Raw genomic sequence first — 22,650 nt, 5'->3', positions numbered from 1 at the left:
GTAGCGTGATTCTAGCTTTAGTGATATTATTCTAATCCTCAAAGCCAAATGGATTCGTACATTTTTAAGTGAGCTGAAAAACAAGAAATGTCTAGTACATAGGCTGGAATGACAAGACTTCATGGCAATGTGGGAAGAGTTCAGCAAACAGGATCAATCCTAGCAATCCTAGTAAAAACCTCCTCGGCTGAGAGTCTCCGACTCTCCAGTTTCAAAACAGACAGGAGATACTACTTGACCAAGCTGAGCACCAACAAAGTGACAGGATCTTCCCTTTGGGACAGAATTTGTATTCACCTCCTGTTGGATTTCCAGCTGTCTAGAAAACAAGACCTTTTCCCCCCTGTGTTTCTGATGCTTAGAAAAAAAAAATCATTCCTTTATTGAGTTGAAAGGTGAGGTTCCTGCCTAATTTCCGTAGAATCGGGATTCTGATTTAATGGACTCAGGAACTAATGAGGTTTTTCATGTTTTCCTAATGGTCACAGTGTCAGCGTTGGAATTAAGCAGGGTTGCAGCGGAGCCTGAGTGCGCCCTTTCGCCTTGCTCTGTGGGTATCCTGAGTGTTGCGGAGGCCGCTCCAGGAGGACCACACCAGGGGTGCTAACAAGTCAGACTTGACGGCCCTGGATTAGAACCGCTGGGGTCACGTCCCATAGGAGAAGCCGTCCGAGCAGAGGAGCATCTGCTGCAGCAGCTCTAGGCTTCTGGGACCCCGTGCTCTTACTTGGCTCGTCTTCTACCTGAAATTCTATCTTCTCCCCCAGAGTTCACATGCCCACATCCTCGTTCTCTTTATGGCACTTTCTCCGTGTGGCCTTCGTAGGTCTCTCTCTCCACCCCTCCCCATAATAATGATCATGATGCTGCTAACAGCTGCCATCTACAGAAAGCAACGTTAGTTCCCTGGGCCCATGCTGGGTTCTGACCGAATCTGCACAGGGCAATCCTGAAAACCAAGCATTCATGTCCCCATTTTAGAGATGAAGAAACCAAGGGCCAGAGAGCATGCAAAGGGAAGGGGGGCCACCATTTTCCAAGGGCTCTGCTTTTTGACCCTTAATCTCCCTTAACATGTTCATGGCTTTCAGGGGTCTATGGTTTCTGTGTGATGTGACTTATATATAGAGAGAAATCCTGTTCAAAGATTTTCCTTATCAGGGCTGGACTCCTTGAGCTTATCCTTCAGAAACAGAAAGTTTTAAAGTTAAAGCACCAATCAGAGAGAAAGATGGGGCCCTTTATGAAATGACCCTAAAGTAAGATCCATTCTTCTTTAGAGCTGGGGTATGAACAAAGCAGGAGACCCAGAGGGTAGGCAAGGCAGGAGGCTCACCATTCCCACCAGCGAACCCTACAAGATGGATGAGGAGGCAGGCTGGACAGGTGGCTACCGGTGCGACACCTGGACACCTGAGAGCTACCCACGGGGGAGGTCAGAGCTCCAGCAGCTTCCAGAGCAGCATCCGTCCCCCAGCCCTCGGGCTCCTTCTATGGCTGGGGAGCCCCCCAGGCCAGGTCTCAGACTCAGACACCAGCCAGGCGGGCCCTCTCCTGCTCCCTCCTCCCCCTCTCTCCCCCCTCTCCTTTCTCCCCCCTCTTCTCTCCTCACACCTTCTTTCAAGGTAATAAGTGGAGGGGACCATCCGTTACTCTGGGAGGGAACCAGAGCCTGGTTTCTTTGCCTTGGGTTCGCTCCTGGCTTGCCAGGGGGTAAGATCGCTTACCACATCAAAGATTTTTTTTTTCTTTAAACTGGATTTTCTGAAAAGCTAGATAGAAGTGTGAAGGAATTGGTCCAAGGTCAAACACAGTGGCTGTGGCTGCAATTTGAAGGAAGTTCTGAATCCAACACCGTCTCTGGCTACTGATACTGCTGTGTGTGTGTGTGTGTGTGTGTGTGTGTGTGTGTGTGTGAGGCTGCAGTATTTTCAGCAAGCTCTGTTTTATCCTCCCTTAATGACCATTATTGGTGGCAGGAACCACACTGAGAGCAGGACCCGACTTCGATTCCTCCGTACGTCTTCCAGCTCATTTAGCATCGTGCCAGGCACAGAAGAAGTGCCAGCAAGTGACATGGAGCAAATGGAAGGGCCGGGGCCAAGCTCACTTGTCACTGTGCTGCCCCCTAAGCTTTCCTTCCCAGGACATTTCAGGGTGGAGGGCGGCAAGGACGGGGCCGTGTAATCCTGTTAAAGCAGCATCTGCAGGGCCTCTGAGGCAACAAGACAGCGTGCAGGAGGCCGGAGGTGCCAGCACAGCCTCCCCCAAACAGGCTGGGGTTGGGGGGCTCCGAATCACGCGGGTAACCGGGACCCGGATGACTCCCCTCTTGAGAAGGTGGTCCGTGAGCGAAATAAGACCAGTCCTTGGTCACCTGTTCGGAGGAAGTATGCGAGTGCAAGACGTTCCTGGAGTCAAAACAATTGAAGAAATGCTGTGTTGAAGTTACGTCAAGCAAGGTCTTCGACTTCAGGACTTTTGAGAGCAAGCACACATTGTAAATATTCAAAAGGAGAAAAATGAAGGTAGGATTTTTCCCATTTAGGTAACCATAGAAACCGCGGCCCCGGAGCATTGCACGGGGCTCCTCTTCCACCAGAAATGGCTAGGACACAAGGCGGGGGTGGGGGGAGGAAGAGTCCAGTGAAATTATCTGGAAAAATTTTTTAAAAAAAGTGCTTTCTTAAGGAAGAGGCCAAGGGTGAGCCAAGATAAGGAGCCTGCCTCCCTTCCTCTGAGGAGGCAAACGGATTTCACAGGGCGGATGAGGGCACCGGGGGGCATGCCCCGACCCCACTCGCCTCTCCTCACTGTCCGAGGAGATCTGAATGTCAGATTGCCTCCTGGCTCTCCACCCCTGCCCCGGCCCCAGTGCCCCCATCCATCTGAGCCATCACTGTGGCTCACGGGGGTATCACAACACTCCCACCTGTCCTCCTTACCTGCATCCTTGCTCCCCTACAGTCTATTCTCAACAAAGCAGCCCAGAGCACACATACCGAAACTCAAGGTGGAGTCCTCCAACAGCTTCCCATTTCTTTCAGGGTAAAACCTAAAGCTCTCCTTTCATCTGACCACCCATTGCTTCTTTGGTATGACCACTTACTATCCTAATTCCCTCCTCAAGGACACCGATCTCATCTTTCTTCAAACACCCCAGGTATTCTGTGCCTCAGGTCCTTTTCACTGGAGGTTCGTTTTTTTTGCAAAGCTCTTTTCCCAGACACACACACACACACACACACACACACACTCTCTCTCTCTCTTCCTCAATTATTTTGTTCAAATGCTATATTCATGGAGAAACTTCCTAACTATCTTATTCAAAGTTGCCACTCTTGCCCCAACCCTCAGCACTTCAGACCCTCTCCTCCTCCTTTCCCTCCTTCTAATAGCACTTCTCACCTCTGCCTTACTACGTAATTTACTTATTCATCATGTGATTGCCTGTCTTCCCCCTAGAATGTCAGCCCCATGCTGGGAGAAGTCTTTGTTTTGTTTTCCAAACTGTACTTAGCACCTACAGTGGTACCTAACACATAGGAGATATTTGTGACGGAGGGTATTTTCCAAAGCTCTCCCATCCCACATGCACCTCCTACAATGTGGCCTTGGCATTCCTCCCATTGCATGATAGACGGGGTCTCTGCCCCTCTTCCTTGAAACTGGCTTGATGTGCAAGACTGCCTCAACCAACAGAGTACAGTGGAAGTGACGCTCTGTGACTTCCAAGGCGAGGCCATAAAAATGCCATGCACTTCCACCTTGCTCTCTTAGATCTCGGCCACCACACTGTGTGGGAGCCCCTGCGGTCCATGGCAAAACCCCACTGGAGAAGGTACTGGTGCCCTCGGCCCATAGCCCCACCGAAGCTCCCAGGTGGCAGCTAGCACCAGCTTGCCAGCCATCGGAGTGCACCATCTTGAGAGTTGACCTTCGAGCCCAGGTCAGCCCATCTAGCTGACTTGCGACTTGCGCTGAACCATCCTTGCTGAACCACTCTTGCTAAACCTTGCCTGATAGTAGATTGATGAACAAAATAAGCGATCAGGACAACAGCGTTGCCTCAGCCGGCCCACCAGGCCTAAATTGGACCACTATGGTCAGAGTTCTGCCAACAGCATTTATTTTATTTTATTCTTTTAATTTTTTTTTTATTTATGATAGTCAGAGAGAGAGAGAGGCAGAGACACAGGCAGAGGGAGAAGCAGGCTCCATGCACCGGGAGCCCGACGTGGGATTCGATCCCGGGTCTCCAGGATCGCGCCCTGGGCCAAAGGCAGGCGCTAAACCGCTGCGCCACCCAGGGGTCCCTGCCAACAGCATTTAAATCACTGCCCAGGCTCAGAAACATCCCACGCTCTTTCTGGACACGGAGTAAATTCTGTCTCTGAACCTCAGGCTCTTTGTGGGAAGGAGTCAATGGGGTGACAGTTAAAGGGTGCAGACGGGAGTATGACGTGTGACAGCCATGACACTGCCGTTTGATGTCCTTTTCCTTCCATGCAGATGTCTGGGGCCCAAAGGAAACACATGTGGAGAGGCCCCTTTATCTCTCTGGATAGGCAGGCACCCTGCAGATGTGCCCACAGGAACTGACACAGCTGACAAGGAACGGACTCTCACCTGCCCCCAGGTCTCTGTTCTCGTCTCCCTCCCTGGCGCCCTCCCCTCTTCCTCCTCGGCTAATCCACAATCAGTGAATTGGTTGAGGCTCCGAGTAATTATTACTTGCATCTAGAAGCCTCCTACAGTTGGAATTTCTGCTGTATGGCCCGGGGCAGCTGTCCCTCCACCATCCTGCCCGCGTCACACCAGAGCATGCGTGTCGTCCATCCCACTCATGTGCCTGCATGTGGGGAGGATAGGAACAGGAATTTTCTTGGGATTGGTGCAGCTCCAGAGCCTACCACAGGGCCCTGCACCATGTCAGCGCACAGACGGCTGGGAAATGTGCGTCTCTCCATAATGCAGGAGCGTCAAGGGTTCAGGTGGGAGGAGGTCCCTATGTTGTAGGGACAGACACTCTCATCAGGCTGCGTGATGGTTTCTTCTTAGGACCCAGAGAGTCGGCGGGGGGCGTGGGGGCAACCTTGAGATGCCAGGCAGCACCGTATAGGACTCCACTGAGACTCCAGCTGGGTTGTTTATATCCAAGAAGCTGAGGTGTTGTGGGTGAGACCTCGTCCTGGGAGCCAGCCTACCTGCTCTCTGATCTTGACTATGTCACTTATTGGCCTCCAACAACATGCTTAAGTCTTCCGGGCCTCAGTTTCCTCAACTGTAAAATGGGAATAATGACATCACCTATCCCAGAGGGTGGGAATCGGGGGGATTAAATGAATGAATACGTGTAGCGCACGGAGAATGACGTTCGGCCTGGTTTAAGTGCCTCCGAAGTGTCTCATTCATCCGCCGGTCGAGTAGGATCTGTATCTGGTTCTCCAGAACAGAAAGACCTGGGCCACTTCCATGCCTCAAAAAACTCACATGATAAACACAGTGACAAAAAGAAACTCAAGATTAAGGTTGTAAGATTAAAGATGAACATCTTTCAATCCTCCAGCTACTGTATGCTCCAGAGCTTCACTGGGTGTTATGTCAGAGCCCTGTGCCTGCGGTTGGGGACTCTGAGGCCCAGGCCAAATGCCCCCCAGCATCCCTGCCTCCAAATCTCCCTCAGACCCTCCAAAGGCCCCTCTCTGGCCCTACCTTTTGCGGAGAATGAAGAGCGAGCCCAGCCTTCCGAAACCTTCCCCACCTAGAGGCCTCCTACCACCACCCCCTTCCTTGGCGTCTTGGCTATTTCAGGAAACTGCAAAGACCACCCAGGGAAACTCATCTTGGGCCTCACTTCTAGGGGATCCGGGGGTGGGTGGGGGAGGCAGATTTTCCTGTACAGAAGAGCGCGTGTTCTTTTTGAAAAGTCCTAGTGGAAATAAATGTGCCACCTATTGTAAACCGTGAGGAGCCACCAGCAGGAGTTGCTGTGATACAAAAGGGGCATTTGTAACAGCACAAAACACTTAGCACTTTACCAAGACATGCATGGGATATAAAAGGAGACGAAGGGCTGGAGGTATCTGCCAGGAAAGCGACGTGCCCTGAATGCAGGACGGCCCATCACCAGACCCCAACACACAGCCTTTATCCTCTGAACGAGGCCACCACGGGCACCTCCAGCAGGGACGGGATGTCTGCGTGAATGCAGGTGTGAAAGGCCAGGGCTGTCTTCCTCGTGGGCCTCCTGCTCAGGCACCTGCCTTTGTCTTCCTAGGCAGACGGGCCTCCCCTAAGATCCGCAGTGCCCAGGGCAAGAGCACAAATAGAAACCAGGTGTAATAAGACTAAATATTAAGAAGTTGCACGTCCAAGTAACAAGCCACTCAATACATGTGTGTTATCCTCCTAAACTGACAAGTATACCTGGTTCATGACAACCGGGAAGGCGAGGCTCAAAATCAGCCTCCTTGGTAGGGGACCCCAGGGTGACCCCCCTGCCAACATTCACGGTGCCCAGGGCAGCCAGAGGCATGGTTATGGGAAGGATGGGACTAAGGCAGTCCCGGGTTTATTTTGTTTTTGTTTTTGTTTTTTTTCTTTTTAGCTTTGAGAGCCCTGGAATCACATGTCCTCACGAGGACATACAGGAAACGCGTGGTGCCCTTGAACCCAAGTTTCACTCCTGCCTTTCACAGCCACACAGAAGAAACCGATCTCTGTTCTCCGCTGACCAGCCGAAGTCCAGGCGACACCCGTGCGCCAGGCCCTGCCCTGGGGGTTGCAGCTAGCCCCGGAAGGCCGATCGGACCCTGCCCTGCAGAGCTTGCAGGCTAAGGGGGGAGATGGAAGAGCCAGGGCCACGTGCCATCAAAGTGGATGATGGGTAAAGCAGACACATCTGAGGAGCAAATCCTGGCACTGGGGAGCAAATGTCATCCCAGAAAGGGACCAGGGGAACATCTGTGTTCAATGGTAGAAAAAAGAAAATAGCAGTAGAACCTTCTACTTTGCTTTATGTGGGCTCTGGACACACCGACCTGAGAGCCCGGCTGCTGCTCTCTCAGGTTGGAGCAGGGTTCGGGGCGGGGGGGCATGGGGCTTCCTGCCTCCACCCCTCCCTCCCTTCTCTCTCCCGCAGGCAGAGGACCTGCTGCCCAGGGAATGCCAGGTATCTGGGCAAGCCCCATTTTTAATACTGTTGTTTTGGTCCAAATTTAGAGGGAGCGTGGTTTGTTCTGTGACCATCACCCACTGTAGACTTTCCAGCTTCTGAGAAATGCAGCCGAGACCTCGTTCCCTGTTGTACCCTGGAGTCGGGCACCTGGTGGCCACGCAGGCAGTGAGTTGAGATGGACCAAGGGAGAGATGCCAGCCCAGAATCAGAATGTGGTGGGACTTCTTATGAGATCATTCGGGTGGTGGGATGTTTGAAATCCTTTTTAGAAAAGCAAGGAAAAACAGTGGTGAGAAATCTATGAAAGACAGAAACCAGAGAGAAAAAGGGATTTTAGGAAGCTAAAAATACCTTGACATGAAAGCCTCATTACTATTTTTTTTAAGATTTTATTTATTTATTCATGAGAGACACAGAGAGAGGGAGGCATAGACACAGGCAGAGGGAGAAGCAGGCTCCATGCGGGGAGCCCGACGCGGGACTTGATCATGGGTCTCCAGGATCACACCCCAGGCTGCAGGCGGCGCTAAACCGCTGAGCCACCAGGGCTGCCCAAGCCTCATTACTATTATTACTATATCAATAAATATAATAAATATCGATAAGCTCTGAAAATTTCTCTATTGTAGTACTTGTGAAATTTTATTTCTCTATTAGCATTGCTCCATTAATCCTCTTACTGACTTAACAGGAGGAATAATTGTTAACATTCATTGAGGAACTATTATGCAGCCTTTACTAAGAGCATTGCTGGCATTTTCTTATCTAACCCCCAGAACAATCCTTTCTGCTCGGACCATGATTCCCTTTACACAAATGAGAAAACTGGTAACTCAGAGAAATGAAGAGATGTGTCCGAGATCACTCAGCCGTGAAGGGCTAAAATGCGCATGGGTGATGGGCACTGAGGGGGGCACCTGGCGGGATGAGCACTGGGTGTTATGCTATATGTTGGCAAATTGAACTCCAATAAAAAATAAAAATAAAAAAAATAAAAAAATAAAATGCGCATGGGAATCCACGGTATGTATTTACGATTGCCGAACGAAAGTAAGGGAGGGGTCCAGTACTTTGCAGGACCAGTTCCCCTTTCCCTGGGCCTGTGGTCACAGAGCTGGGGAATGCATTTCTCTCACTTGAGCTTAGAGGCCTAGAGGTTAGGGTTCCCTATGCTCCAGGCTCTTTTTGGGGCCAAGACACCTGAGTCTTCACATGGGTCCCTGAAGGGTACCAGAGAGTGAGCTGCGGGCCCACAGAAAGGTCTCCAAGAAGTGATGGCCCACCCAAATCCCAGACCCAGGAGAAGCTTCCAGCCTCTGTTTGGGAGCACGCTGCACCTTCATCTGAAAAATCAGGCCTGCCTTCATGGGCTCTCCCGTTGGCATTCTGCACAGCTAAATGGGGGCCGTATTTCACCCAAAAAGTGGCTGCATTTCAGGAACAGAGCGTGATTAAGAAAGACGGATGGTGGGTAATATCCGTTACCAACACCTGTACAGTGCACAGGGATCTATTTGGCAGAAAGGGCCTATGTAAGAGCAAGATCATTACCATTTGAACTAGAAAACAGAATGTGGCGGAGGTGGTGAAGAATGGGAGGGGGGAAGGGGGCAGAGAGAGACGCAGAGTAAGGACACTGCAGGGAAACGCCGTGCAGCGGGAGGAGCCTGGTCCCCGGAACCGCAGGGAACCACAGGGAACCACAGGTCTGTTCCCGAAGTCCCCCCAGCATTGCCAGTGACTAACAGGGAAGGCTGGGCAGGTCGGCCCCTCCCCGGGCCTTAGTCTCCCCCCACCCCACCCCTCCGCAAGGAGAAGCTGATGGCCTCCGAGGTCTTGGGTCACTCGGGGCCATGCAAGAGGCATCCCTTGGAGGCAGCCACAACCGAGGACAGGGCTAGCTCAAACTCCAAGAACGCCCACCCAGACTTGAGTATTTTAGCCAAGAGATGATGGTATCAGCCCCCTGCCTCCTTTTGGAGAGGCAGAGACCTCTGGCCGTGGAACCCCAAAACCGGAGCATAAAGGCATGCGGGCTGAAGTGCACAGGTAATGGGAAGGACGGAGGTTACGGGGTAGATGGGCCTTTGTGCTTCTGCTGACCCTACAGGTTGATAATTTGGAAGCAACAATTTCATTAAGGGAATGAAAGAGGAGAGGAGCGAGGATAAGACAAAAGCTGACTTCAGGGTTCAACAGATGAGCACAAGGGGCACCTGCCTGCCATCTGTTGGCTCCGTGAACCCAGGCAAGCTGCAGGTCTGCGCGGAGCCAGCCTCCTCCCTCATCTGTAAGATGGGGATCTTCACAGGGCTACTGTGAGTATTAAATGGAATGAGCCTTTTTCAATTCCTAGCACAGAGCCTCGTAGGCAACGGACTCCACCTACGCACTCCTTCTTTCCACCAAAAGCATCACCAGCCTCATCACCACCTTTTGCCTGGACAAGGACGCTCTCTCTTCTTACTGTGTTTCTCTAAAGGCTCTCCCAGAGCAGAAGGAGGGCCCTGTTCTGTGTGGTCCCAGGGGGAAGCTGGGATCCACAAACACAAACGGTAGGGGAAGGTAAGGGAGAGGCAGGGTAGGACACTAGCACGCCTTTGGCACATCTTCTCTGTGCAACACAGCCTCTGCGCATTGTTTTAGGGCCCGGGTATTTGGAATTGGATACAGCCCTAAGTGCAAAAGACGTGATGTTATAGTAACGCATATATTATACATGAACAACATGTGGCTGCATGAAGTGCATTCAAGAGACCTGGGTGGAGTGAAGAAAAGAGATACTGCAACATCTGGGAGAAGTGTGCTCCCTTACGAGGGAAGAGTGAGGGTGGTGGTGGCAGGATATGGCACAGAGAGGCAGGGATCAGACCTGCAAGGGTGCAGGTAGCAGAGAGGATGCTGGATTCACTCCAACTACGCCACAACTTGTGTGTGTGACACGATCCGATTCCTCTTTGAAATGAAAGTTCCTGCTGTTGGGTGGAGAATGGACTTGGTGGTGTTGGGAGGTGGGGATGGGTGAAGCCACTCTCGAGGCCACCGCCATCCTCCACGTGAGGGATGATGCTGGCTGGCTTGAGCTAGGAGGCCGGGTAGGGGCGAGAAATTCTGAATCACGTGGGTACGTTTTCACGGTGCAGCATACAGGATTTGGTGACAGTTCAGATGCGGATTTGAGAGGCAGGCAGACCTAGTGAGGAGTTAACTCCAAATGCTTCGGTCTGAGTAAGAGGACACATGTCAGTGCCTTTTCCAGGATGGGACAGACTGTGGGAGGAGCAGGTTGGGGGAATGAGGAGCTGGGCTGCAGACATGCACGCTGGCCATGTCCATTAGCCATTCAAATGGAGGCATTTGCGAGGTTGGGGCTGGAGTGATTTGGCATTTAAAACCACGAAATCGCTGCGGGAAGAGCAGTCGGAGGACTGGCAGTGGTGCCCTGTAACATTTAGAGGTCACGAGTGGGGAGGATCTAGCAGGCGGAGTGGGAGCGAGAGGCCTACGACGACGTAGGCAGAGAACCAGGAGAGGCCGTTACGTTGGGAGCCCAGCAAGGCAGCTGCTCGCGGCCGGAGGAGTCCTCAGCTACGTTACGCACGATGAAGGGTCCGGCAAATGGAGACGGGGAACTGGCCACTGAAATTTGGCAAGATGAAGGTTACTGGGGACGCTGGCAAGGGAACGTCGGCGTGTAACTGGGACGGGGGTGAGAAGCTGGTGGAAGTGGGTGCAAGAGAGGAGGAAGCTGAGGGACGGGAGGTGGCGGTGGATACAGGTCACAGTGCCGAGGGTCATGCTGTACGAGGAGGGCTGAGAAGTGGGGTGAGGCCCACGCATCCAGAGGCCAACGAGAGCCCTGCGCTCTGTGACACGAGGGGTCTTACCTCCCGTTCACGTGGGCGGGCGTGACCCCGTGGAGGGCAGAAAGCCCACACGCACAGCCTCTAATGGGAAAAAACGGAATCCGGTGCCCAAGGGCAAGGACGGCCCGAATTTTGTGGCGCCGGGGCTACTGTAATCTGGAGAGGCCTTTCTGACAAAAAGAATTCCACGTCACGAATTCAGAATTAGGGATGGAAACGAACATTCACTCAGTGCAAGAAAAGACATCGTCACGCACGGGCCGCACTTTAAAGATGCAGGCGTGATTCTTCTGAGATCTCCTTGGGCCAGGAGTTCTCATCCTCCGCAAGACTGACGTTTTAGGCCACATGATTCTTCGTTCCCGGGGGCTGTCCTGGGCACGGCAGGACGTTTTGCAGAATGCCTGGCATCTACTCACTAGATGCCGGTTAGTACCCCGTACGCCCAACCGTGACAACCACAAACGTCCCAAGACGTTGCCCGTTACTACCTGGAGAACCACGCTCTAGGGAACTTACTTGATTGAAACGCTTGCAGACAAATACTCTGGGTTACGATCGCCACGTCAGATATTCTTCAAGACCCGGAAACCCCCAGCACGGACAAGGGCCAGGCCAGTGAGGGTCTCAGAAGCTTGGGCTTCCTTTGCTTCTGATAAATCCACCTCTGCTCCAGCTGAGGCCTTGCACTTCGACGGCAGCAGCGAGAGCAGCCATCCTGAGAGATGGCAACGCGGAGTCCCGGGTGCAGATGCCAGTGAGCTAACAGGCTCGAACCTTCTCCTTGCCCGTTGAGTTTTCTCAGCGCGGTAACAAGCAAGGGCATCCATCGAGAAGGTGACAGCAGGAGACCGTGGCAGAGTTCTGTGTTAGAGGGAAGGGGTAAGGCAGTCATCCCGCGGAGCAGGACTGCAGACTAGGATTCCTATGAGCCTCATGACAGATGGGAAGTGGGGTAGAGAAGGCCAGTCGCAGCGGCTGGAGCATGGCGAGGGGCCTTAGGAGGCAGCGCGTGCCTCATCGGCGGAGCAATCTGCCCTCTGGTAGGCGTTGGAGCCAACGACCAAGGGAGCCTACTGCTCCTCCCTGTTCTGAGAATCAATCCGTGACTTTCCAGCAAAGCACCCCGATGCCCCGGAGCACAAGGTGCAGATCACCCCACGGCGCCCTCGCTCACAGGAGAGTGAGATCCAGTCTCACAACACAACGGCCCTGGTGCCTGGGAGCACGGGCCCCGCGTGGGCCCTTCCACGCTCCGCTTCATTTAATATTCACAACAACATTAAGAATTTGAGAAAAGGGCAGCCCAGGTGGTTCAGCGGTTCAGCACCGCCTGCGGCCCAGGGTGTGACCCCGGGGTCCCCGGATCGAGTCCCACGTCGGGCTCCCTGCATGGAGCCTGCTTCTCCTTCTGCCTGGGTCTCTGCCTCTCTCTCTATGTGTGTCTCTCATGGATAAATTAAAAAAAATCTTTCAAAAATAAAGAGTTTGAGGAAAGTTTAAGCCACGTATCCACTGTCACACCGCTGGTAGGAATGGTACAGCCCAAACCGAGGAACCATCTACCCGATGCCTGAGTGGGATTCCCCATCATCGTCAAGGTCACCGATAAAGTCCGCGAAGCCGTCTCAGGCAGGGGAGACTGAGGAAACATGAGAACTAAAATCCAGTAGTGTGTGCATCCGGGACTGGATTCTGGAACCGAAAAGAGGCTATTCCCGGAACTGGCGAAATTCGAACGGATGGTCCGGCGTTCAGTTCACAGTAATGTCACGATGCTGGTTTCTTATTCGTTACAAACGTGTCTGAGTAAGGTAAGGCGTCGACATCGGAGTAACACAGACACCAGACGTGCCAACCGTGACCCTCTGTGCTATCTCTGTGATTTTTTTTTTGTGTGTGTGTGTGTGTGTGTGTGTGAGTCTAGAATTTGTTCGCAATGCAAACTCTCCCAGAACCCAGGACAACGGTGCGGCCGGGAGCTGTGCCTCTATGTCTGGGGCCCTGGCATCTGCAGGCGCACCCCATGCCCACACCCTCCCGCAGTGGGTGCGCTGCGTCCGCGGCCTCTGCTTTCCGGCTGTGCCCACGCGTGTCCTCCCGCTGAGAGGCAGCCTGGCACGGTGGCCGGGGCGGCTCCGGATCCACGCACACGCCGCCAGAGCCGCGGCTCCTCTGTGAAGTGTGCGTCTGTGGAGACCCACAGCAGGCCCCAGCCTTTGTCCCTGCATCTCTGGAATGCAACCGATGATCCCCCCACCGCCGGGGTCGGGGGGGCTGCGTGCGACAGTCCACGCGGAAACGGGGGAAACACAGCACCTGGTACACAGTAGGTGCTCAGTAAACATGAGGTCAGCCTTCTTTCTGCTTAAGAGCTGAGAACCGAGAGCGAACCCAGCCTCTTTCTTTCCGACAAGAGCCTTTCATGTTTAATTTATGGGCTGGTTTAGGTAGTTGAATTTTAAATAATTCATAGCCTTGCTGTTAATATTTGTAGTTGTTGAATTCCTGTAATAAAACATTTAGGGATCTCTTCCCTCCCTGAAGTATATTTCACCGGGAGAATGATTTGTTTTCTGAAATCGAGGACTTGGCTGCCCCCCCTTTCTTTTCCTCGCCCCCGTCTCACTCTGGCCATGGCTGTGGCGGGGGGGAGGGGGGAGAGCCGGCGGCCTGGGTGACCTGGAAGGTACAGGTGTGCCACCGGTTCACCTGCGACCGGGGCTGGCGCGGTGGGTTCACGTCTTAGGGGCTGCGGGGCCCCCGCTGCCTCAGCAGAGCCATCTCCTCGCCGTGTGCGCTCACGCAGGAGCCTGACCTCGCTGGGCCTCTGTTTCCTTGTGTTCAAAAATGGCAATAACGCCCCCAGTTTACACTGCCCGACATGCTTCTGGATCCTTCTATTCTGCCGATATCCACGGAGGCTGCTTTATCTCATCTCTCTCTCTGCCTCAACCCCTACCTCGTGCATCTGATATGACGCAGACTCCCCATTTACTCGGTTTCCTTCTCATCTTGGCTTGGCCCATTTCCACGAGAACCCAGGGCTCTTTCTCGGACAAAACCTCGCCGGGGCTTTGTCACATCTCAGTAGCCCTGGGTTTAGGGGGAAGGGGGAGGATGCTTCGGGCATGCTGTGGCATTTTTTTCAAGGGGGCTCTGGCTCCCTCTCGAAGATGCAGGGAGAGTCTGAAACACAAGGCCAGCTTCCCAGGTGCCGACTGTATTGTTCAAAGAATATACTCCCTTTTATAGCGCTTATATTTCATTCTCTACTGCCAGAATGGAGACACATGCTGGGTTTCTGCATTCGTAATTGGGGAAGAACAGATGGGAGAGACGCAGTTGGAAGTAATACCGTCATTAAAATAATCTATACTGCTCGTAACTCTCGGGTGTGTGCGAGAAGGTGAGTGGAGCCACGTGGACCAAGTTCTTCATATCCATTCCTCATGGAAATTATGGGGGGCTTGAGCCTCGGTGAGATGTGAAAACTCATTCTCTCATGGTTTACACCTCTGTGGGTGTACCTCTTAGTTCCGAAGGCAAAAGAGGGAACATGAAAGGTGCCCTTAGGTAAAGGGTGGGGTGGGCATTCTGCAGAAGAGGACCATGGGCCCAAGGTGCGAGGCTGGAAAATGTAGAGTGTTTTTGACTAATAGAGAGGAGAGCGGTGTGGGGCACAGAGGTCTTTTTAAGGCAGGAGTGCGGGATATGCCTGGACGAGGAGCGTGGGCCACGGTGATGAGGCTCTCGAGGGGCACGGCAGCCGCGGGGAGCACGAGCACGGGGCTGCGAGGTGGGATCAGGTCAGGCTGTTATTCACTAGCTGTGTGAACACAGGGAAGTCACTTCTCCTTCCTGGGCCTCACATCTCCATCTGTCAAATGGGAACAAAGTACGCCATCCAAGTAAATCTTCAGTAGCTTCCAGGACAGTAGCTCTAAACGTCAGCAGAACACATCCGACTCTTGGACCTTTTTTCTCTTCCGGCCATCTGGGCCAAGTGTCAACTGAGCTTGTCCCAGTCCCTGTTATTTGATTAATAGTAATAATAATAATAATAATAATAATAATAATATTGTTTATAAAATAATGTCAATACCTTTTTCCTAAGGGCCAGGCACTCTGACGAGCTTTCTGGACACTCCTGGAACTTGAGCACCATCATCAGAGGCCCATCACGCAGCAACTGTCAAGCTTTCACCTCTGAGAGGTGAGAGGATGTGCACGTGTCAGCCCGCGCTGGGTGGCAGGGCCAGGAGTCATGCCCGCCTTCTCCTTGCCATAGCAGTAACAGCATCTCCGAGGTCCAAGAGCACTGTGGAGATGTTTAATGCCCACCGGCTAACCTTCAAGGTAGATCCTGGGATCCTTGTTTTATAGATGAGTAAACTAAGTTTCTAAGAGGAGAAATCACCAGCCCCACGTCATAAAACCAGCGTGGGGCATAGCTGGGCTTTGGCCTCAGATCTGCCTCGTATCAAAGCCCCAGACACTGCCTTGGGAGATTTCTGTGTTCAGATTCATAGAGGTTAAAGAAAACTCCACAATTCCTTCTCCCAAAGAATGAGATGTTCTCTGCAAACTTCTCAACGATGTGCCATTTTGCCAAACTTCCATACTGTTCTCTCCTGCCCTGAGGAGCACTGTCCACATAGACAGGTCAATGCCATTGCTACGAGGTGAACACTTGGGCTGATATCCTTTAACCATTCACATGGCATTAGCTTTATACTCGTAGGCGATCAAGCAATTCCCCATGTCTGGGACTCCCTTCCCCTTGGGGCAAAGGCTTCAGACCAGCAGACGACACAAGTTCTAGAGGTTGACCTTTCACCATTGACTCTTCAGAAGGCCACCTCATGTCTCTACGTTGTTGGGGTTTCTTACCGCTGCCTTCCCCACCACTGATGGTCTGCCAACAGCACAAAGTGCCGGTGGAGCCCTCTGGATAGCACTTTGGGGCATCTGAGGGTTGGGAAGCTGGGAGGGAGCGGGGATAGGGGGGATGGACTTGGCTGCTTTATACTCAAAATATCCTCAAAAATATCCAATCACGGCCCTGAAGGTAGATCCTATATTATCATACCCATTTTACAGATGAAAAAAATGAAGTTCAGAAAGGTTTAAGTGACCTTCCCAAGTGATAGAAGCAAGACTTGAAAGCAAGTCTGCAGTCTTCCGACATCAAAAACCCATATCCTTTTTGGCTACTGCACATGTCATCCTATGCCAGGAAAAACATAGATTTGGCTGTCTCCTCTCTCACCTCCATCTTCAGCTTTCTCACTCATCCAAGATTTTTCAATAGTTTAGGAAATGCCATTATCATAGCCATTTGGGTAGCAAAGGTGTTAATTTATCTATAGAGATTTTTTAAATTCTTAAATTTAATTTAATCTCTCTCTCTTTTTTTTTTTTTTTTTTGCTCAAGTGAGTAGGAATTCTTGTAGGCTCCTGTGGATTGCAAAAGCCCCAGTGACGATGACTGTGTTCTTGCTACCCACAGAGTCCTTGCACATGCTGTTCCCTCTGTCTGAAATGCTTTCCCCTTGCCTGTTTCTTTATTTAACGCTGCTCATCTTTTAGATTTCATATCAATCGTGACTTTCTCAGAGATTTGCCCTTATCCTCCCCACCTCGCTATGTGACCCCCCCCCAGCCTTCCCCAGGCCCAGGTAACTCTCGCATAGCACAGCATTTCTTTCTTCTGGCACCTGGCTCAGTTTGCAAGTATTGACTAATTGGGAGTTGTTGGATTAATACCAGCCTCTGTCGCTAAACCAAAAGCTCTAGGGGGATGAGGACCACATCTGCTTGGATCATGATTGAGTTCTCAGTTCTAAGCACTGGGCTTTGGACATAGTAAATGCTCAACCAGTATTTACTGAATGAATATATGAAAGCATTAGAATACAGGTTGCTTAAATGCCTGGGTCTGAAGACAATAACATTTCCTAACCTGTGCTTTTAGGAGGCATAGCTTTCTTCTTGGAGCTTATTAGGAATGCAGAATGTCAGGTTCTGGATGGAACTGGAGGGTATTATGCTGAGTGAAATAAGTCAATCGGAGAAAGACAAACATGATATGGTCTCATTCATTTGGGGAATATAAGAATTAGTGAGATGGAATAAAGGGAAAGGAGAGAAAATGAGCGAGGGTGACAAAACATGAGAGACACCTAACTCTGGGAAACCAACAAGGGGTAGTGGAAAGGGAGGTGGGAGGGGGGTTGGGGTGACTGGGTGATGGGCACTGAGGGGGGCACTTGATGGGATGAGCACTAGGTGATATGCTATATGTTGGCAAATTGAACTCCAATAAAAAAAAATTAAAAAGAAAAAAGAATGTCAGGTCCTATCCCAAATCATCAGGATCAAAATTTGCATTTTAACATGGTCTACCTGGTAATTACTACACACACGAATACGTGATCAGCATTTCAAAGGAGAAAGGAAGGTAGAAGGATGAGGTGATCCACATTCATGAATCAGTTAATTGGTTAACCAATTAATCCAGCAAAATCATCTAGGGCTGTGTTAGGTCCTGGGACTCTGGTGTGAACATGGTGGATATGGCGTCTGCCTTAAAGGAGTGTCTCATGCCTGCTTGGATGTGCAAGGCATTGGGGCGGGGGGATGCTCATCATCCAGGGAGGCCTTCCTGCAGGTGGTGACTGGGAGTGTGGTAGGTAGAGGAGCTGCCTCATGTTCAGTGGAATTTCCTGTCCGCATGTGCTCAAACTACAGACTGGTGGATGGGGCAGGAGGTGGCTGCCATAAACCGGACTAGTAATGCAACCAGGTCTGGCTCTCCCTCCAGGACTCTCCCCGGCTCTCTGCTGCATGCAGACCCTGTCTAAAATACACTGTGAATCAAATAATGGCCAATCCCATGGCCCAGGCCTCCCTTGCTCTTTACTCATTTACCTTCTGCCTCCCAATGCCAACTGTGCACCTTCTCCTCTCCCTCTGGGTGTTCTTCCCCCCTCCCCCCTTCCCTTCCTAGATTTCTTTTGGCACATCCATTAGGTGTATTATTATGCAGCTATTAGCAATGATGTTTACAAAGAGTGTGTAATAACATGGAACATGCTTAGGTTACAATAGGAAGCAGGGGGCAAAAGCATATGCATAGATGATTACAGTCTTATAAAAACACCATGAATAGTTAAAAAAAAAGTAGAATTCTAGAATGCATCAACCAATATTGATGTGTGAATGGGGCCTTCGACATATATTAAAAGTTTCTCTATTTTTCTTTTTTTTTTTTATAATGAGAGTTCTTTTACAAATAGGAAAATAAATAAATAACAAAAATTTAAAACTGCTGCTATTTATTTACCATGTCATTTTGGGTGCATTTGTTAATCTCCCTGAGCCTTGGTTTTCTCATCTCTAAAAGAGGGGCCAAGAGCTGTGCTTCCCACAAGGCTGTTCTGAGTTTGTGTTCATCAAGTGCTCAGAACGGGCCTTGGCATGAGAGGAAAGCTAAACCATAGCAGTTAATCGTCATTGTTGGTGATCAGTTCCCGGCTTACCTGTTCAGGGCAGGTGTGGATCAATGGAGGCATAGGACAACTCTGATGTGGTAGGGATGGAGGACGGAGACAGGAAGTCACTGTTTACAAATTCCTGAACTTTGAATTAATTTTGCTCTTAAGTGGCTGTGTGACCTTGGTAAGTCTCTTCCTCTGTCCGGGCGTTGGTTTTCCTAAATGTTGAAGAGGAACACAGCCCCCAAGATCAACAGAACTTACTGTCACGTGTCCAAAAGACAGTATCTCAACTCCCCTGGAATTCACAGTGTAAATGCTTTAACAGTCCTAATAATTCGACCGGACAAATGCCACGACCTCTTTCAAATGTCCGTTAGCTCTCTGCCAGGTGTTGATGGAAGAAAAAAGGTCCAGCTCTATTAAGGTCTCTCACAGTTGCTTCCTACGAGCTACAAGACCCCGCTTCCCCTGCAGACTGCAAACAATTCTGGGAGGTTCTTAGATCGTCGATTGTTAGAAAAAGTGCCATATTTATGTTAGGAACTGGGGTGTGGTGGCCCCTCCGCTGTGGCTGGCAAGCACTCCGCTCAGAAGTCCTGCAACTCAGTTCTTAAAATTGACAAGTCTTGTTTCAAACCGCCTCCCCTTCCTGCCAGTGCTGTTCAGAGGGGCTGGGGGTGGGTCAGAGGTGAAGAGACTGTGAGCCCTGCCAGTCTCCTCCTCCTGGGACAGCAGCAGTTCCTGCGGATGAAGGAGGGTCCTCCCACCAGCCCCCGAGCACGCAGCTCTGTCTCTGAAGCAGCCCCTCTCTCCGTCCCCTCCATCGATCTGTAGGCTCAGAGGAGCCAGGCCGGCTGGCTCTGTCTACGCGGAGGCCCGACGGAATCTGAATGGCGGAAAAGCCAGAGAGTCGTCCTCCAGCTCCAACATGAACAGGGCATAATTTATTTTTTATTTTTTATTTTTTATTATTTTTTATTTTTTATTTTTTCATTTTCATTTTTTATTTTTTTATATTTATTTATTTATTTATTTATTTTTGGAGTACTTTATTTTTTTATGAATTTATTTTTTTATTGGTGTTCAATTTGTCAACATATAGAATAACACCCAGTGCTCATCCCGTCAAATGCCCCCCTCAGTGAACAGGGCATAATTTAAAGGGGAGAGCATGACTGGGGCAGGCTGAAAGATAAAAAGTGAGGGAAGAATGGGAACAACCAACTTTCAGGATCCCTTAAAAAATCCTCGGTCAACAGCCCACCTGCCTCTCAAAAGCCCTTCTCATGCTCAGGATGCCTTCTTGCTTCAATAGCTTTATTATGTTCTAGGCACTAGGTCAAGGTCTTGACCGTACATCGCTTCTCTTCACCCTCAACTACGTGTCAGCTCTAACTTATGAGGGGAGGGAGGTTCATGTGGTTTGTTCACTGTTCTATCCCCACCATCTAGAACAACCCCAAACCCCTTGTGAGCACTAAGTCTTCGTCGCTGTAACAAACAGCCACTGGCTGAGTGGCCACCTCTATTTTGCAGGTGAGTCCACTGGAGTTCCTGACGGGTCTTACTTGTCCTGGGGAATGCAGCTATGTAGTGGATCCAGAATTCAGGTCTAACTTATCTCAAAGTCTGTGTTATTTCAGACCCCACACCCACCGGCAATGCCCAACCCTTTCCACCTCTCTATTTAAGAACCACCAGAACCATTCAGAACCACCTTCTTCTGCAAGTCTTCCTCGATCGCTTCCTTGATCATGTCTAAGAATGACACAACCCCCAGCCCTCCTGTCCTTCCTTGAAAGGCCCCTTATTATCTATCTACCCCGAGGTGTGCCTGACTGAGTACTTTATACCTGGAATTGTCAATGTTTACTAAGTGTGCCCATAACAAATTACAAGCGTTTTGAGGAAGTCTCTGTGTCTGATTAATTTTGTATATTGCCAGAATGCCTGACTCATAGTGGGTTCTTAATCAATAGCTGTTCAATAATGATGAGTTTAACCCTTGGGATCATAGATTCAGGGAGCAATTTGGCAGTGCCTATCAAAATTTAAAGTCACTTTCCTTTTTCAATATAATTTCACTTGAAAGAACTTAAAGATACTGAAATGCAGTCACAGAAACACATTCACGGGGCTGATTATCGTAGCACTGTTTCTAATGGTTAAAAAATACAATAACTTAAAAAAAATGCCATGACTTAAAGACTCAGGTTGGTGGGTGGTTAAATGGATTTGTACTATGGAATATTAACCAGCTGTGAAAAAGAATATCGTAGACTTGTGTGAATCGACACGGAGAGATCTTTAAAATTTTGTATTAGTCAGAAAGGGCAAATTTCAGAGAAAGTATACAGTGTGATCCCATTTGAGTTAAAATTTACCTATGTAAATGCATGTCAGCAATTCTGGAAGTACGCACCTCAAATTGCTAAGCAGTGGGCACTTTTGGGGAAGGCTGTAAGTCTGGTGAGTAAGAAGATCTCTGCCCTTTTTTTTTGGTCAGAAAATGCTTTTCTAAAAATTACTAATTTGGGCTATTTAAAATTACAGATTCATAGGGCATGACGACAGGAAGGGACCCTACAAGGGCAGACATGGTACAGCAAGGGGTTTGTGTTGGCTGAGGGTTTACCGTCTGCCCAAGATGGGTGAGGCCTTTTGAATTCATTCCTCAGGGACACATCCTAACTAAGCCCGGGAGGTAAACACTAACTGTGCTAATTTATGGGTGAGGACACTGAAGTCCAGACTCGAAACGTCAGGCTTGTGCTCCTCAAGAGCTCAGCACTAAGATTCTAATCCAAGTGTGTTTGGTGGATGGAGCCGTGGAGCCGTGTGTGCTTCTCACATGTGGAGGTCATCACCTCAACCCGCCACTTTATCCTTCGGAAGGCAGAGGCTGTGCATTTTATTTCTTTGCCCCCAGGTCTGGGCTGACCACTCTTCCACAACGGCATATGCACTCCTCAGCTCTCTAAATCAACGCTCACAGGGCTTCTCCGGACTCTATGGTTAGAGCGGGTTTTCCTGGCACACTCAGGTTCTGCCCTTGCAAGAGTGGTGCCATCTGCATTTTTTTGAGAAGACGTGGGTGGCAGGGAGGAACAGTAGGAAGCTGATTTGTGATTAGACCCACAGATCATTGATCAGGTTGGGTAGAGCCAACACCAGCTTTCACAAACCCTGGGGAAGGTGACTGCCCCAGATGCTGGCTGGCCTGCACTGAGCAAGGGGACTTCTCAAGAGGGGCCAGAGAGTGCGAACCAAGGATTCAGATTAGCATCCTTACATCTCAGACTCTTAGCGGAGGTGACTTAATCCAATTCTGACCCATGTAAGGGAGCTCTCTGGAGCATCCCCCCAGGGCAGCCGCCATACACTGCTCCAGTGCCAGGGAGCCCAGCACTTCACGAAGGAGCATGCTCCATCCGTGAACAGGTGCCACTAGCAGCACACACTTGCTGGTGGTGCCCAGACTGGCCTCTCCTGAAACCTCAACCAAGGGGATGGGGAGTAAGATTCTGAGCTCACAGGGCTGGAAGCTCGGCCCTTGACTAGTATAAGACTCAGGACAAGTTGCACAAGGCACTTGGCATTCTTAGAACCTAACCCCTCATTTTACGAATGGGAAAGATGAGATCCAGTGAGTGGATGTTTTATTGAAATCCAAGTGTCTTAATCCTCAGAGCAAAGAATATATCCATATTTACTTCCTCGATATAAAAAAAAATAATAAGGAAGGACACTTGGATGACTCAGTGGTTGAGTGTCTGCCTTGGGCTCAGGGTGTGATCCCGGGGTCCCAGGGTCAAGTACCGCATTGGGCTCCCTGCATGAAGCCTGCTTCTCCCTCTGCCTGTGTCTCTGCCTCTCTATGTGTCTCTCTCATGAATAAACAAAATCTTAAAAAAAGAGGGAGGAGGAGGAGGAGGAGGAGGAGAAATCAGGGCACTCTGGTCGCTTGGTTGGTTAACTGCCTACCTTCGGCTCAGGTCATGATCCTAGGGCCCTGGGATGGATAGAGCCCTGCATTTGGCTCCCTGCTCAGTGGGGAGCTGCTTCTCCCTCTCCCTCTGCTGCTCCCCCTGCTTGTGCTCTC

Source organism: Nyctereutes procyonoides, unplaced genomic scaffold, assembly GCF_905146905.1.
Source record: "Nyctereutes procyonoides isolate TBG_1078 unplaced genomic scaffold, NYPRO_anot_genome, whole genome shotgun sequence".
NCBI classification, from domain to species: domain Eukaryota; kingdom Metazoa; phylum Chordata; class Mammalia; order Carnivora; family Canidae; genus Nyctereutes; species Nyctereutes procyonoides.
Note: the sequence above shows the minus strand (reverse complement) of the source record.